The following is an 18,637-nucleotide window of genomic DNA, read 5'->3' on the forward strand; positions in this document are numbered from 1 at the left end:
CTTAGGAGGAAACACTTCTAACATAAAATGACTGAAGGAGGAAAGGAAGTTGTGGAGTTAAGCAAGACTTGACTACTACTACCACCACCACCACCAAACAAGACTACTACCAACACCACCAAACAAGTTCTGGCAGTGTTGTGTACCAGCCACTTTCTAGCATTTTACACATACGATATCCCTTAATTCTCACTATCTAACCTCCAAGGTGAGTAATATTAATATTCACATTTTAAAGTGGAGAAAATAAAAACAAATTTTTAAAAACTTGCTCAAGATCAGACAGTAACTAAGAGGCAGAGCCTGGATTTTCTCCAGACAATGCAACTATGAAGTCCTAATCTTGGCTATTAAGCTGTACTAAAGGTTAGCAACATCAAATTCACTCAGCATTTAAATGGGTTACTTGTAACTCAAAGTTGATAAATGTCTCAGAAAGAAATATCTGGAGAGGGGAAGCCCCACTATGTCCTATACTGATGGATATTCCAGAAAATAAGAGAACCAGAATGAAAATTTTCTTATTCTTGTATATACATGCATATTTAAAAATTCAATACCTAGTGCTTATAGTTAAATGATTATAAATATTTCTCCCAAATAGGTTAAGGAAATAAAAATAAACCTCGCCTTTTGCTTTAAAACTATTTTATTCAAGTTTTCAGGAATGCCTTGAAATCGTTTCTATTTCATAAGTTAGTAAATGATATTCCTGTCATTTTATTAACATTTGGGACATAGATACTTTAACTAGATTCCCTGTTAACCTTCTTCTTTCAAGGTAAATTAATAATTTTGTATACTTCAGTATGGAAAACAACCTCACAATGAGTTTTTAATCCATATCCCATTTAGATTTCATAGTGTGAATGCAAAAAGCTAGAATTCCTGAGTATCATATAGAACAAGTAATTTCTATACTTTTCCAAAGCTTGATCTGCTCTGGTTTTGAGTGACAACAAAGATATATCCAGCTTTGACAAAACCTGGAAGAATGAAAACTTTTTGATCTGGTGTACCATGAATATTATTAGGCTATAAATTAGAAATTATTAAATACTTGTCATCGTAGAGTCTGACTGACCCTCAGGATGAAAAATAGGGCCTAATCTTGGCTTCATAAAGACATGTTGGCTTTTTGATCTATGTGTTCAGCTAACAAACAAAACCAGAAGCAGTACATTCATCTACCTGAGAGGCCTCCACAGTATCTCTTCAAGTCAACAGGATCTGTTTTTTCTGCAACACAATGGAGTCAGTATGTCTATGGGTCCCTATGACCTTGAAAAATCATCCATACATTTTTTACATACCAGACTAATCACAGCTGAGGGGGGGAAATTGTGTCTCCCCATTGGCATTATCAGTCTGATAAGTTTAAATGGAAAAAATGCTTTTCCACTTTTTCCATAGTCATTGAAACTGATATTTTAATCTTAATAGTAACCTTAACATCAGCGTGGCATTCCAGAGCTACTCTTTCATGTAGTTTTAATTTCCCCCCTTTGGCGAAATGAGCTTGTACTACTATGCTAAAGAGCAAATGGCCGATTCAGTATCTGCATCAAAGAGTTTGTTCCATAAATATCATTGTGAAGAATATAAACAAGGAGAAAATTCATTTTGTGCGTATTAAGTGTCTTCTGAAAGTCACCAGAAAAGAGTGCATCAAACTCAGTATTGATTATGTCCATTGTTCTTTTATATAATATTTATTCTGCCAGAAATGCCCTAAGTGAGCATGACTCTCTCCGGCTCAAGGTTTTTACTTTGGGAAATAATTCAGAGAGTTCAAAGCCCCTAACTCTGATAGATTTGTTGTCACTGCAGCACCAAATATCTTTTTCTAATACTTGCTTACAAATCGAGACTCAATGGGCCAAGTGATAAGAAGCAGAAGTTTAGTGCAAGTGCTTGTTCTAGTTTAAGCATATTTGGTGTTCAACTTCTATAATAATGTTTACTCTCATGATGCATTATTGTTTACAGAGGACTGCCATATCCATTCCTCTTCGCTGCAGAAGTGTGGCTGTAATTTCTGAATCATTCCAAAAGGTCCTCTACCTGAGAACATGTGCGCTATTACTCCTGCTAAAATCGCACATCTTTGGACACTGTTATTGCTTCTAGCTAAAATAATAGGGAGAGGAGATGTGTTCAGGTGTAAGAACTGAGAAAATATGTTTCACTTAACAAAGACCTCATCAGGAGTCCACTGGAAATCACAGATTGCTTTTTTAGTGAAAGCTTTTCCCTAGGTGGAGCTACTTGGCCTATCGAATGTGGAGGTATTTGTCACTCTGCTTTTTTTTTTTTTTTCATGGAGAGCAGCACCACTATACCTTGCAGTTATGTGGGGAAGGAAAGTAGGGGCTCTGTTCTCCAGCAATGAATCCACCATGTAGATACTGGGAAGGTTCAATATGGCAATCAATTTGTGTCCTTTCTTTGTTGAGAATACTTCAAGGATTTTCCTTTATCTGCAGGGTAAAATCCAAATTTCTTTAAATGGACCATAAGGCTGTAAATAATTCTATCCTTCCCCTCTTCCCTAACATCACCTTTACCATTCCCCTATTGCCTACTTACCTAGACAGACTCTGCTTTTGTTGTTCTATGTCTGTATTAGGGCTTTTAGTTGCTTTTCCATGATCATAATTGTGCTCCCAGATATTTAGATAGCTGACTTATTGCCATTGTTTAAGTTTCATTTCAAAGCTCTCTCTTTAAATAGGTCTTCAGTCATCAAAATAGCCCCCTAAATCACCTCTTTAGTTACTCTATATCTCTTTAGCCTTAGTTTCTTCATAGTATTTAACATTATGCATACTAATCTGTAGGTATGTGTCTAATTTCTATCTTTCTTAAGCACCAGAATGTAAGTTAATTGAGAACAGAGACTACGCCTATCATATGCATTGCTGCATCTCCAATGTCAAAAACAGGATCTGTCCCCAGAGTAAGTACCCAGAAATTTTATTACGAAAGTGCAAAACAAAACAAAACACCCCTACCCTACTTCTTGTAAATGCTTTTCTTGAGAAGAAAAAAAAAAAGGAAATCATTAAAGTGATTCTAGCTAACTTTTGAAAATTAGGACTATGAAGATTCAACCATCATGGGAAACTTTTTAGAGATCCTTTTAGATGTGAGTTTGCTGGCATCCCTGAATCTTTTAAGAAACACTTTATGCATTGCCTTTAATAATGTGATGGATTTCTGTTGGAAAACCGGTTTGGACCATAATTGCAAGTGTTGACTGATAACCACCTGCAGTGAATGGCTAGTTTGGCTTCCATTCAAGGAGCAGACAATAAAAGGAACCAATTTAACTTTCAAGATTCTGGTCATGGAGGAAAAGAGTTAGATGGAAAGCTGTCCTTACAGCTGTCTGTGCCAAGACAGATGGTGGGAAGGAGTAATAAGTTATAAGGCACTCAGTGAAAAAAAAAAAAAAAAAAGCTCTCTTACAGAGGCCCATTCTGCTGGCCAGTTGTATTTTCTCATCTTTGTTTTCAATGCATATTGCTCTGTTTTGAGTTTCTAATCATCAGTTGCTATCTTTTCCTCCTGGAGTTTTGATCTATACCAATATATCAATTTAGATGCAAAATAGAAAACAAGTCATAAACCATTTTAAACTGTGTGGGGCTCCTCTCTCCTCAGAAAAGTCAGAAAGATGACCCCAATACCTGAAACAATTAATGGTTCTCATAAAAAACTGGAGAATAAATCAGTGATAACCCATTTCATTTTGATTATTGTTCTGAATGGCTAAAGAGAATAACTGAAGTTAGTAAAAAGACTGCAAGATGGAACTGAGCTGGCTAGTGTATGTTTTCTACTAGCCAAAGGCAAGTGATTGTATTTACAGTATAGTATGGTCTTGGCTTCTGTGAAGTATTGCTCTATTAATTTTCTTATTTCACAACCCAGTTTTATCTCTTTTTGTGGGCTAAGCATATGCCCCATTGGGATTCCATTGTTGCCCTGAGATGAAGAGTTTTTTTCTGCTCTTCATCTCAGAGCCCTGTCAACTTACCTGGTTTCCAGTCACTTCTTTAGGTGTAACTTACCTGTAAATCTTCTTTCCTGATCTCTCTTCTAAATTCCAGTCTTGTCTTCTATATATTTTGCCACATTTGGGACTTGCCATTCATTCTGAAAATCATCTGTCTGCTCCTACTATTTTATTTTTATAGCCACAGGTACAGCAAACTCACTGTTATGTGATATCAACTCTAAATTTGGGGTCCTACATGCATGGGGAGAATAGTTTGAGCCATCACCTCCTATTCCGAATACCATGGTAGGACTTCTTTGCAAATTCATTATTTACCTATTCATTAATGGGTAAAAGTACCCATTTACTTACATCACTACTACTATCATTTACTTACATTACTACTTCGTAGCTCAGGAATTAACAATGGCTCCATAACGGCCGGCACCAAGTAAAAAGACAACATGTTTCTATTAGTGTGTGAACTATAAATAGTTTTATGATTAAATGCCATTTTTATTTATTTTTTTGCCATTATTATTTTTAATGAAATTTACATTCACTAAACAAAAATTATAAATGTTCATTTTTAAGCATGATGTCAAACATTTTCAAGTTTTATTAAGCATGTATTATTCACGCAAATAGATGCAGACACACACCTATACCCATCTAAGCAAACAATACTTTATTCCCAAAATTCATTTAGTGTTGCTAAATGAGTTTCTGATTGAGTGTTCTGATGGAGCTCCTCTTTTCCTTCCTTTTTCCCTTCCTCCCTTTCTTATTTCTTTCCTTTCTTCCTTTCTTTCCCTTTTTCTTTCTTTGGTTTATGTCTAAGAAGTTTGCTTAGATCTCTGTATGCTTACCTATCCAGTTTTTAAAATTGACTGTATTTGACACAATGTTCCATTAATTTCAGGTGTATAACACAATGATTTGAGTTGTCTCTATGTTATGCTATACTCACCACAAGTGTAGCTACCATCTGTCACCATATCACACTATTACATTATCATCGACTATATTCCCTATACTCTACCTTTTATCCCTGTTAATTATTCAATCCACAACTGAAAGCTTGTGTTTCCACTCTCCTTCACCCATTTTACCCATCTTTCCACCCTCCGCCCTTCTGACAACTATGTGTCCTTTAAGAACATGAAACTTTAAGTTTTCAAGACCACATTATAAATCTATTTTTCTATTTTCTCTTTTGGCTGATCTGTGTGTATCAATTAGCAGAATTATAAATAATATTTAATGATTTTTTACCATAAAAGTCACAAGCCTACAAATCAACCTCGCGAAAATGTTTGAGTAACTTTGAAACATCACCTTCTAAGCAGTGTTCTGTCCATGTTATTTCAATTTTATCTGAAATCTGTTAGCTATTAGTTTACATAGTATTTCTGGTTTGGCATTCTTCTGTTCCCCAAATTCCTGGAATATATAGAAAACAGAACTTATTCTCTTGCTGGAGAAAATTAATCTGGGTAACTGTAGCCCAACATTAATTAACGGTTGGCAAACAAATTTGGCTACATTGCTCCTCTCTCTCAAGCAACAAACTCAGCCTTCATAGTCTGTCACAGAACTTTAGGTGAATAAGTAGATGGCCAATCTTCTGATGCTATGTTATGTCATATATTCTCATGATATAAATCCCTGATAGTTCTGCTTCCATTATCATTTTTGTGTTAGTTCTATCTATTTTAGCATCAACTAGTTCTTAAACTTTTGGATGTCACAGTTTGGTAAAATTTCAAAGCAAAAGTTGGGATACCAATACAATTAAATGATTTTCAATTTTTATAGTTAGAATATTAAAATTTAAGTAAATACATTCCTCTCATGTTACAAAGTCATCTATCTATCATCTATCTATCATCTATCTATCTATCTATCTATCTATCTATCTATCTATCATCTATCTATAATCTATAATCTGTCAGCCTTTATTTTTTTTGAAGACCATTGATGTTCCTTGGAAGAGGATGCCCTATTCACTTTCTTTTACAGTTGTAATTTTTTTCTTTCTTATTAGCTGTCTCTCATTTATTCTTTTTCTAGCAAACAATGTCTCACTTTCATTCTTCCAGGGAAAACTTTTTCTATCCTACCAATTTGCAGACTTCCTCTCCATTATGACTGTCATAGTTACAGTTAAACAGATTTCATAAATAAATAATCTTAATTGGAACTAATTTATCACTAAGTGAGAAAATCTTAGTACTTCTGAAACATACAAAAGCACTAAAATTGACATAAAATATGTAATAAAGAAGTATGATGGAATTGAATGTTTCAGAAATATTTATTTCTTTGGGTCACATTGTAATTGTCCATATATTCAAAATATATATCCAAAAAATTATAACAAAAACTTCAATCATCCTAATTTTCTCCAGTTCATCTTTAAAAAGACCAGTGAACCAAGATTCTGTAGTATATGAGAAAATTACATATAGTATACGTAGTATATGTAGTATACAAGATTCTATATATATATAGAATATATATATATATACATATATATATATATATATATATATAGAGAGAGAGAGAGAGAGATTACCATATGCAAAAGAAACATTCGTACTTTTTCTTCATTTATCCTTCAATGGTGGAGAAATCCAGAGCAAGTTTTAACATATTTTCATAAGTATCCAAGCAAATTTACCAAATAAATACTATAAATTCAGTAGTTACCTCTTTTCTGACTTTACAGACCATGAATTGTCTCTTAACAGAATGATACTAGAATGATATAATCAATGTTTAGTAAGCCTATCAGAAAATCCTCACTTTGTCTAGTTGGGTTTATATGGGAGCATTCATCCAAAATATTTATTAGGCACCCTTCTCCTCCAAACATGGTGCTATAGGATGGAAATAAAATGTTAAATAAGATAGTTAATATAACCACAGTGATATTGGTCAAGGTTACATTTTAGATATACAATAAACAAGGAAGCAGGGTAAAAGGAAGTAAATAGAGTTGTGTCTGCCTGTTATGAGTTATTTGAGGCAAATAAAATAGAGGACTAATTTCTATTGCGTGGTCAGTAACGACAGCCTCTTTACTGTGCTGACATGTAGGCTGAGATCCAATGGATGAACAGGAGCTACGCAGGTGGCACCCTTCAAGCAGAGGGAGCAGGAAGCTCAGAGGTTTTGCCGATACAACGGGATGGGAACTGAAGGCAGGTGTGATGTGAGATGCTACATGCAGAGGAAGGTAAACAGAAATGAGGCCAAGGTCAGAATGAAAGGTAGAAGAGTTCAATGACCAGGCATTTCAGGCCAAGAGTTTCCATGAACTATTTTCACTCATTTCTCTGAGTTTATGACTGCAGAAGCAGCTCCCAGAGAATTAGAAGTATTGAATGCCTTTATGTTCACCATACATGGGATGAATGTATGGCATAGATGACTGAAGAAGCAAGAAAAGTGTTTTCATGCAGGAGTAAAGCCAATTCAATGCATTCTGTCCCCAAGGATCACAGGTTTTAAACATGGGTTGTTTCCATGAGGTTTGGTTTACAATAGCCCGCAAACCACAGGTGAAACCCTGTTTAATCATCAAGCACAACCTGGACATTTGAATACATTTGAATCTCAGCTTTAAGACCCTCATGGATTATTTAAAGAATCCACACTGATTTCTTTAACCACAAAAATGCAGATTATTCTAGAGTTTTTTAATTGTGATTTTTTAAGGGTTATACTTAGAGAAAAAAATAATGAACAGTTTGAACACAAATTTTTTTGTATATTTTTTATTGGAGTTCGATTTGCCAACAGATAGTATAACACCCAGTGCTCATCTCATCAAGTGCCCCCCTCAGTGCCTGTCACCCAGTCACCCCATCCCCCCGCTCACCTCCCTTTCCACCACCCCTTGTGCGTTTCCAAGAGTTAGGTGTCTCTCATGTTCTGTCACCCTCACCGGTATTTCCCACTCATTTTCCCTCCTTTCCCCTTTATTCCCTTTCACTATTTCTTATATTCCTCATATGAGTGAAGCCATATGTTTGTCCTTCTCCGATTGACTTACTTCACTCAGCATAATACCCTCCAGTTCCATCCACGTCGAAGCAAATGGTGGGTATTCGTCGTTTCTAATGGCTGAGTAATATTCCATTGTATAAATAGACCACATCTTCTTTATCCATTCATCTTTCATTGAACACCGAGGCTCCCTCCACAGTTTGGCTATTGTGGACATTGCTGCTAGAAACATCGGGGTGCAGGTGTCTCGGTCTTTCACTGCATCTGTATCTTTAGGGCAAATCCCCAGCAGTGCAATTGCTGGGTCGTAGGGCAGATCTATTTCTAACTCTTTGAGGAACCTCCACACAGTTTTCCAGAGTGGCTGCACCAGTTCACATTCCCACCAACAGTGCAAGAGGGTTCCCCTTTCTCCACATCCTCTCCAACATTTGTTGTTGCCTGTCTTGTTAATTTTCGCCATTCTCACTGGTGTGAGGTGGTATCTCATTATGGTTTTGATTTGTATTTCCCTGATGGCAAGTGATGCGGAGCATTTTCTCATGTGCATGTTGGCCATGTCTGTGTCTTCCTCTGTGAGATTTCTCTTCATGTCTTTTGCTCATTTCATGACTGGATTGTTTGTTTCTTGGGTGTTGAGTTTAATAAGTTCTTTATAGGTCTTGGATACTAGCCCTTTATCTGATAGGTCATTTGCAAATATCTTCTCCCACTCTGTAGGTTGTATTTTAGTTTTTTTTTACTGTTTCTTTTGCTGTGCAGCAGCTTTTTATCTTGATTAAGTCCCAATAATTCATTTTTGCTTTTGTTTCCCTTGCCTTCATAGATGTATCTTGCAAGAAGTTGCTGTGGCCAAGTTCAAAAAGGGTGTTGCCTGTGTTCTCCTCTAGGATTTTGATGGATTCTTGTCTCACATTTAGATCTTTCTTCCATTTTGAATTTATCTTTGTGTATGGTGTAAGAGAATGGTCTAGTTTCATTCTTCTGCACGTGGCTGTCCAATTTTCCCAGCACCATTTATTGAAGAGACTGTCCTTTTCCCAATGGATAGTCTTTCCTGCTTTGTTGAATATTAGTTGACCATAGAGTTGAGGGCCCATTTCTGGATTCTCTATTCTGTTCCATTGATCTATGTGTCTGTTTTTGTGCCAGTACCACCTGTCTTGATGATCACAGCTTGCAGTACAACTTGAAATCTAGCATTGTGATGCCCCCGGCTCTGGTTTTCTTTTTCAATATTCCCCTGGCTATTTGGGATCTTTTCTGATTCCGCACAAATCTTAAGATAATTTGTTCCAACTCTCTGAAGAAAGTCCATGGTATTTTGATAGGGATTGCATTGAACGACATGTGATTGCATTGAATGTGTAAATTGACTTGGATAGCATATATGTTTTCACAATATTAATTCTTCCAACCCATGAGCATGGAATATTTTTCCATCTCTTTGTGTCTTCCTCAATTTCTTTCAGAAGTGTTCTATAGTTTTTAGGGTATAGATCCTTTACCTCTTTGGTTAGGTTTATTCCTAGATATCTTATGCTTTTGTGTGCAATTTTAAATGGGATTGACTCCCTAATTTCTCTTCAGTCTCATTGTTAGTGTATAGAAATGCCACTGATTTCTAGGCATTGATTTTATATCCTGCCACACTGCCGAATTGCTGTATGAGTTCCAGCAATCTTGGGGTAGAGTCTTTGGGGTCTTCTTTGTACAGTATTATGTCATCCACAAAGAGGATGCCAATTTGCCAATTTGAATGCCTTTTATTTCTATTTGTTGCCTGATTGCTGAGGCTAGGACTTCTAGTACTATGTTGAATAGCAGTGGTGAAAGTGGACATCCGTGTCATGTTTCTAATCTTAGAGGAAAGGCTCCCAGTGTTTCCCCATTGAGATTGATATATGCTATGAGCTTTTCATAGATGGCTCTTAAGATGCTGAGGAATGTTCTCTCCATCCCTACACTCTGAAGAGTTTTGATCAGGAATGGATGCTGTATTTTGTCAAATGCTTTCTCTGCATCTATTGAGAGGATCATATGGTTCTTGTTTTTTCTCTTGTTGATATGATCTATCACATTGATTGCTTTACGAGTGTTGAACCAGCCTTGCATCCTGGGGATAAATCCCACTTGGTCATGGTGAATAATCTTCTGAATGTACTATTGGATCCTATTGGCTAATATCTTGTTGAGAATTTTTGCAGCTGTGTTCATCAGGGATATTGGTCTATAATTCTCTGTTTTGGTGGGGTCTTTGTCTGGTTTTGGAATTAAGGTGATGCTGGCTTCATAGAATGAGTTTGGACACAATGCCACAACTCTACTCCCATGGGATAGTGTTGCAATTGTGCACATAATTGTGGTATAAGTTTGGCATTATCAGAGAATAAGGAGACTGGGTTTAACCAATTTGTGTTTATATCCTACTTTCCAGGGGAGTGAGAAGTGTGTGATTGATAGAAGATGTGTTTATTGAGATTGTCAAGAATCAAGCTAAAAGCCCTATCATCAGGAGTCACCAGACAATGAACACGCTCATAGAATTTGGTTCTAAAATAACAGTCATAAAGGACAAGAATTCCTTTTGGAGTTTTGAATTTCATGTTTGGGAATTCATTAGAAAATCCTTTCACTTCTCAAACTAATATCCTTGTAAGAGGCTAGGAGTATCTGCAACTAGTTTTCAAATAACATTTTTCCTGACCATATTTGTTTAAAAAAAAGATGCAAAATATCCACATGTTAATTTCCTCTCTTTTCTCTGTCTTCTTTTTTATTTTCTGCCATTAGGTAATTTGAGAACATACACCTGATTCAAAATATTTTTTTTTCCTTTTTTTAAGTACAGTGTCACTAAACAGGAGATTAGCTATTTCATTTAGAACCTAAATAGTTCCCCTGTGTTCAGGTGTAATTGCCACAGGTAAAGGTTGTCCCATAATGAGGGGCATTAGCATTTAAATTTAACAAAGTAAAGACTGTAGAGACGGTCCATGATCCAAATGACAAATCACTGAGGAGGGCTTGCTGAAGAATTAAAATGACTCTAAAAATTAACCCAAGAAATTGGGACAAGGAACAGTATGTTTCAGTGAGATAGACACCAGAAAGTAAGGAAGCTCAGATGAGTATAGAGAAGTTGGAATGTCTGGGCTCTTAAGCTAGTGGGAATACCTCTATCTTCTTTCCTCTCTCCTTCCTTCCCCCTTCCCCTATCTCTCTTCTCTCTCTCTCTCTCTCTCTTTCTGTCCTGTCTCTCTGTCTCTGTCCCCCTCCCCTATCTTGTCATCAATACAGCTCTCACACAGTCTATGAGATAGAATATTCTCTTGAAATTCTAGCTTGCCTTTCAGATAATATCCTACTTCCCTGTTCCAAAGTCCCACATCTCCTAATACAGCAGACTTAGAAATGTATGTTTGTTTTCTACATTACTTAAATGCCTACTCACTCTATCATAAACCATTTCTTTATATAAACTATATTTTGCTGAGTTCTTTCCTGCTGGACAACTCAAAGGGCTCAATATATATATACTGAGCCCTTTTGTGCCTATATATATATATATATATACACACACACACACATATTTAGTTTTACAAATATCTATCAGTCATAGAACTTGTTTACACTGCATTGCTAATTCTCTTTCTATTCAATTAGTGCTTGAAGGGCAGGCACCATATTTAGTGTTTACTATTGTATCTATTGCATCTACCTAGCTCAGTGCTCAGACTATGGAAGGTACAAATCAATATTTGTTTAATTAAAATCTTGGTTAATTGAAGAAAATTCAGGAGGTATTAAATAATGTAAGAAAATGAAAAAAAAATTGTAGTATTATCATCCAGAAAACATTAGTTAAGAATCTTATGTACAGGCCTGGAGAGGGCAGGAGCTCTTTCGCCATGGCAGCAGGGTGGATCTGAAGCAGAACCAGGATGCCACTGTCTACATCGGGGGCCTGGATGAGAAGGTTGGCAAACCACTGCTGTGGGAGCTTTTTCTCCAGGCAGGGCCAGTAGTCAGCACCCACATGCCAAAGGATAGAGTCACAGGTCAGCACCAAGGCTATGGCTTTGTGGAATTCCTGAGTGGGGAAGATGCTGACTGTGCCATTAAGATCATGAACATGATCAAACTCTATGGGAAGCCAATAAGAGTGAACAAGACATCGGCTCACAACAGCAACCTGGACGTGGGGGCCAACATTTTCATTGACAATCTGGACCCAGGGATTGATGGGAATCTGCTTCATGATTCCTTCAACGCCTTCGGGGTCATCTTACAACCCCCCAAGATTATGTGGGACCCTGATACAGGCAACTCCAAAGGTTATGCCTTTATTAATTTTGCGTCATTTGATGCTTCGGATGCAGTTACCGAGGCCATGAACAGGCAGTATCTTGGTAACCGCCCCATCACTGCGTCCTATGCCTTCAAGGACTTCAAGGGGTTGCGCCACGGCTCAGCAGTTGAACGACTTCTGGCAGCCCAGAACCCACTCTCCCAAGCTGACCACCCTCATCAGCTGTTTGCAGACGCACCCCCTCTGCCTTCAGCCCCCAATCCTGTCGTTTCATCTTTGGGGTCTGGGCTCCCTCCACCAGGCATGCCTCCTCCTGGGTCCTTCGCACCCCTAGTGCTGCCTCCTGGAGCCCTTCCACCTGGGATACCCCCAGCCATGCCCCCCGACACCTATGCCTCCGAGGGCTGGAGGACACAGTCCACCATCAGCAGGAATCCCAGGGGCCAGACGTCCTGGACATGGACACTCGCATCCTCACCCATTCCCACCGAGTGGGATGCCCCGTCCAGGGATGTCTCAGATGCAGCTGGCCCACCATGGCCCTCATGGCCCAGGCCACCCACATGCTGGGCCCCCAGGCACTGGGGGGCATCTGCCACCCCAACCACCACCTGGAATGCCTCATCCTGGGCCTCCTCCAATGGACATGCCCCCTTGAGGGCCTCTGTATGGATCTCCCATGGGTCACCCAGGTCCCATGCCTCCACATGGGATGCTTGGACCTCCTCCACTGGTGCCTCCTTGTGGATACACTGGGCCTCCATGATCCCCACCCTCTGGCTACCAGCGGGGACCCCTGCCTCCACCCAGACACCCCCCCCCCCGCCCCCCGCCCAGCCCCGGCTCCAGTTCCCATCATAGTCCATTCCGAGGCCTTCTTCCTCAGTAATTTCTAATTCTCTCACCTCCTGTTCTATCTTCCTAATATCTTTTCAATTCCTTGGACTAATCAGATTTGCTGTAGCTCCCTAGGGCTAAGGCACTAATCCCTCTCAGGTCTTTTTCTTTTCTTTTTTTTTTTTTAAGTGTAATTTTTTTTCACAGGAGCTTTTATTATTGTTTCTGTGTTGGTCCTAAGTATTTTGCAAATACACAGAGAAAATAAAACTAAACTCCTTTTTTTTTTTAATCTTACGTACAACTCCATGTTTTCTGTAAGAGTACAGATTGATGTGGTTCATTGTTTTATCAGTACATTTTTGATTACTTTTTATCTCATAAGAGTTAATGTTTCTTTTTGAGATTGCAAAAGTTTTTCCCATTAGCATCTTGTGTTTCTTAAACTGTTTTATTTTGCCCCCAAATGGATTTTTCTTCATATATTTTTTTTTAACCTTTAGATATATTTGGGTTTTTTCTTTCTCTTTTATGTATATACAGACATCCAACATAAACAAACTTGGATCCAATTTATTTTAGATATTTTGCCTTGATCTTTTTTTCCTTATGTATTTTTTAACCAAATGTTTTCTAAGTTTTCTATTGCCTCCTCAAATCATCAGGGAGTTCTAGCGTTTTCCCTGTATGTCTGTCCATCCTATTTAGCTATACAGTTCTTGACTCTTGTAGAGAGTAAGATAGCAAATAGCAGCTTGGGTACTGATGTTTTTGTTTTGTTCAGCCCTTTGGCTGTCTGGGTTTTGTGAGGAGAGTGTGTTTCTGGATTCTAGCACTGAAATTCATTTAAGTAATACACAGATTTCAGGATATCATGACTTCTCTGTACATGTGAAAGAATTTCCTTTTGCATCTTTTTATTTTTTTTTTCTTCTCAAGATGAGCTACAGTTCCTATGATTTAAACTTATAATGATTTCAGGGTTTTGTTTGATTGTCTGAAAAAAATTACACTCATGTTCATTTTATGTTTTGTTGATTTTTAAATTTTTTTCTTCTCTCTTTTTTTTTTTCCTTCCAAGATTTTAGTTCTTGAACTAGTGATTACATTTCCCACATTTTCATTATTTGCTTTAGACAAGAGTGGGGTGTCAAAAAAATTTTTTTGCCCTCTTTCTTCCCTGCTTAGAACTGATATAATATTGTCCTCTGTGAAGAAGACTTCTGAAATCTTCTGAGGTCCCACAACACATTTAGTAATATTCTAACTTACCTAATTTCCTCTTGTGTACAATTCTTCAGAATCTGGTTGCTCTAGAGTTTTCTAATACTAAGGGAAAAAATCTTCTATTTGGATGAACTTTGGAACCCTTTAGTTCTTATACCAGTGGCATTTCTTACTCTTTTACATTTTTTTGCTTATTATTTTCCTTTTTTAAAAAAGGAAAAAAAATCTTTTTTTAAAAAGTCTTCCAGGTGTGAGCTATTATCAACCTATTTTAAGGAGAACGAGACCCAGAGTATTACCTTCCTTGATTAGGAAGGTGGATGATGGATTATCCGTCTGGATTTGGCTAGATTAAATTAGACAGGGCATTCAGGAGGACCGGAAAGAGTGACCCCTGGTGTTATAATCCTCCTTCCTCCCAAACCGCCCACAGCAGGAAGAGGACAATTGGCTTTATCTCTGTGACTCTGGCGTCAGGGAGGGCCTCAAATACTCTTCCTTCTCTCCTTCCAGGCACACTGACAGATTGCATGTCCCACCACCCCTCCCCTTTGAAGTTATGCATCATCGAATGACCTACCTGACTCAACAAATGTGAGTGGAAGTGACATGTATCATATCCAGATAGAAGCTGTTAGAGTCATTACAGCTTTGCCATTTTCTCTCCTTCCTGGTCACAAAGAATTGACAACACTCTGGAGAGATATTATTTTCCTGATCACTCAAATAGTATTTTCATCTTAAATATTTAGTATATTGACACCTTTTTAAGTAATTCCAAATATTATTTTAACTATTTATTTTATTTAGGATATTTCTAACATAGAGTTCTTAAAGTTTTATGTTGTCAGAGCTGGTATTTAAATTCAAATATTTGCTTCTATATTTATAAACTAGACTGATTTGCGACATTTTATTTTGTTATATTTCTAAGATGTTAGTATCAGCATTATGCTAGCTTCATAAAGTAAATTTAGGTTAAAATTCCACCTTTTGGTATACCTTAGAATGATTCTGTAGAAGGAAAATTATCTATTTCTTAAATGCTTGAAAGAATGTTAAGTACACTCATGGAATAACCAAATTTTCATCTCAACCCAGATCCCTTAACTAACTATTGATATACCCCTTTGTTTTATTTATTTTTTAAAGTATACCCTACACCCAACACAGGGCTCAAACTCACAGCCCCATGATCAATAGTCAGCTTACTCTACCAACTGAGCCACCCAGGCATTCATGACCCACTCCATTTTGAAGTTCCAAAAACTTCTCAAATCTAACATAATCAGAGCCAGATCCAGCACATCCCTGAGCCATGCTGTGTTTTACCCCCAAACACTCACTCTCTGTTTTTCATGCCATTGAATGAATTCATCAGGTTTTCATCAAGCTTTACAGAAACCTGGGTATCATGCTGACTCCTCTTTTTAACTTAGGAAATCATGCCCTGTCTGCTCTTCAGCTATCTTTCAGATCTATCAGTCCTGTATAATCTTTTATCTCTTACTTTTAGGCCATCATCATCTCATTCAGCATTTCAACTGGTCTTTTTTCTTCTATTCTTGTTATACCACATTTCCAGAGTGTAGTGTAACTTTTTAAACAAAAGTAGGGTTTCCCCCTAACCTTTGTAAAACTTGTATTTTGTTCCTTATTGCCCTTGGGATGAAGCTCATATGCTTTATATATCTTGTATGGGCTTTCATGATAGTACAACCTCTTACCTTTCCAGCAGGCAATCTCCTCACTTCCCACCTCATACTCTCAACTTCAACCACACTCAAATATTCTCAGTTTTAAAATGCCTCTTTTATGGCTATGGGTGATGGTCATATCTTTTTTCAGGTAGGAATGCAAAATTCAGTCATCCTCAGACTACCAGCCACCTCCCCTCCATATTTCATCTTGCAAACATCTCTAATTAAATAATCATGTCTTAGCTCACACCCCTACTCTTTCTGAAAAGCTTTTTCTTTACAAGGTAGGATTAGATATCCCCTTACAGTTACAATATGTCGTATGCATTCACTTACCTTACCATTCATAATACTATACTCTGTTCATTTGCCTATATGTTTCCCATATAGATTGAATATACATAATATCGTCGTGTTCTCTTATCAATGGAAATACGTGTGGAGATTTATTATATAGCCAATTTTGTAGCTTGATCCTGTAACTTTACAATGAATGTTGTACATATTGCCATAGTAATTTCTCAAAACGTGTCTGAAAATATCAGTTTCATGTATCAGTTTCATGAAGAAGTCTCAGCAGTTATTCATCAGTTAGGGATACACAGTGAATAGCAGCATATTCAAAGTACCACAAGATCCTAAAATACAGAAACCACTTTCACATTTAAGTCAGAATTTGAGAATACATTAAAAATATATTTTATTATAGGGTTATGTCTCTTATCTTACCTATAAATTCTGAGGCACAGACTTTGGGAAATGTTATTTAGAAGATGCTTCTTACCCAGTCCTTAGGTTGGTATTTATTTTGTCTGATTATTTTCCCTTGAACAAGGAAAAGTCTGCAGACACCAAATGTTTGCTGACTGAGAGGGTGAATAGATTCTCCTCGTTTTCCAATACTCTCCCTGATTAGTCTCAGCATCCTTTTTCTCAGATACTAAGCTGCCAGTCTCAAGATTTGTGTAGTTTCCGTGGTGCATTCTGTTGTCTAACAGCTGTTTTTCTAAAGCAAATCTTCTGAACTGAGGAGGAACTTCCACTTTCTGCTTTCTCTTATACTTGTTATGTATCAATTTGTTTTTACATTGTTTTCAGCAATTTTAAGAACTTATCTACTATATATCCATCTCCTGTTGGTTCTGTTTCTGTAGAAAACCCAAGCTAATACAATGATTATTGGAAGGTTTTAGTTTATTTGAACTTTTATTTTTGTGTTACCTAACCCTACTTTTCTTTGCTTCTTCTTTCCGTTTAATTCCTTACATTGCAATCACCTAATGTTCTTTACCTCATTTTGCGCCCTACTATCATAAAATGTGTGCATTCTATTTATATTTTTATTATTGCCCTTATATCTTAAAAAATACAAACTTAACATTAAATTTTCTTAATGTGAATATCCACTATCAATTTTCCACACACTTTAGGGGATTCAGAGTATGATAATTCCTTCCCCTTACCTCTGTGTTTTTATAGTCCAATATTTTATTTTGACTTCAATTTTATTTCATCAATTTATTTTTCTAGTTTTTTTCATACTCAGTGCTGATTTAGGTGTATCAGCTTGTTTTTTCCAATTTCTTTTTTTCTTCATAATTTCTTTTTACATTTATACTCTATCCATTCCAATCAAGAGCTCTTTATTTTATTATTTCTAATAAGGATCTATAGGTAATAAAAATTTTGATCTTTGAATGTCTGAAAAAGAGTTTTAAATTGGATTCTGGCACTTTTTTTTTTTTGGATTCTGGCACTTTGAAAACAAGTGCGTACCTACTGTTGTTGACAAGAACATTATTTAGAGTCTGCTTTTTGTTACTTTAAGTAATTGCTGAATTACTAAATTACTGTAAATAATTACTAAGCAAGTGATTATTTATTCCTCTCTGGTATTTTTCCAGATTTTTGTCTTTAATGTTCTGATCTTATAACTTCTACACAATGGGCAAATTTAGCACCTATGCCTTTGCATGGCACAAAGATTGTACACTATCTTTCACAGGTGGCTCTTTCTCTTATGATATTATAGTAAAGTAGGGATACATTAAAATTTCTAAGTATTGTTTTGTTTTAATTAAAATACTTACATTTGGTATGCAATGAGTAAAATTTATAACTCCAGAAAGCATATGATAATTCATTTTACCAAGATTATACTTTTTACCAATATTGTTAGAATTGTGATTAGAAATCAGGTACTTAGATCAGAGCTCTTTCCACTCAATAAAAGAACTTCGTTTTTAAAGATTTTATTTATTTATTCATGAGAGGCACACACACACACACAGAGAGAGAGAGAGAGGCAGAGACATAGGCAGAGAGAGAAGCAGGCTCCATGCAGGGATCCCCATGCGGGACTTGATTCTGCAACTCCGGGATCACATCCTGAGCCAAAGGCAGATGCTCAACTGCTGAGCCACCCAGGTGTCCCACTCAATAAAACAACTTAATTGTTAAGTGATTTGCTTGGATGTTTCCAGGGAATAATTCACATGTTAAGTATTGGAAAGATTCAGTAACCATTTCTGAACAGGGCGACTA

General features: G+C 36.9%; 1 pseudogene; it reads left to right on the plus strand.

Moving 5' to 3' along the window:
- Positions 1-3,279: 3,279 nt before the first annotated feature.
- Positions 3,280-13,218, plus strand: LOC112675164 (splicing factor 3B subunit 4-like; annotated as a pseudogene).
- The last annotated feature ends 5,419 nt before the right edge of the window (positions 13,219-18,637 follow it).

Source organism: Canis lupus, chromosome 16, assembly GCF_003254725.2.
Source record: "Canis lupus dingo isolate Sandy chromosome 16, ASM325472v2, whole genome shotgun sequence".
NCBI lineage: Eukaryota > Metazoa > Chordata > Mammalia > Carnivora > Canidae > Canis > Canis lupus.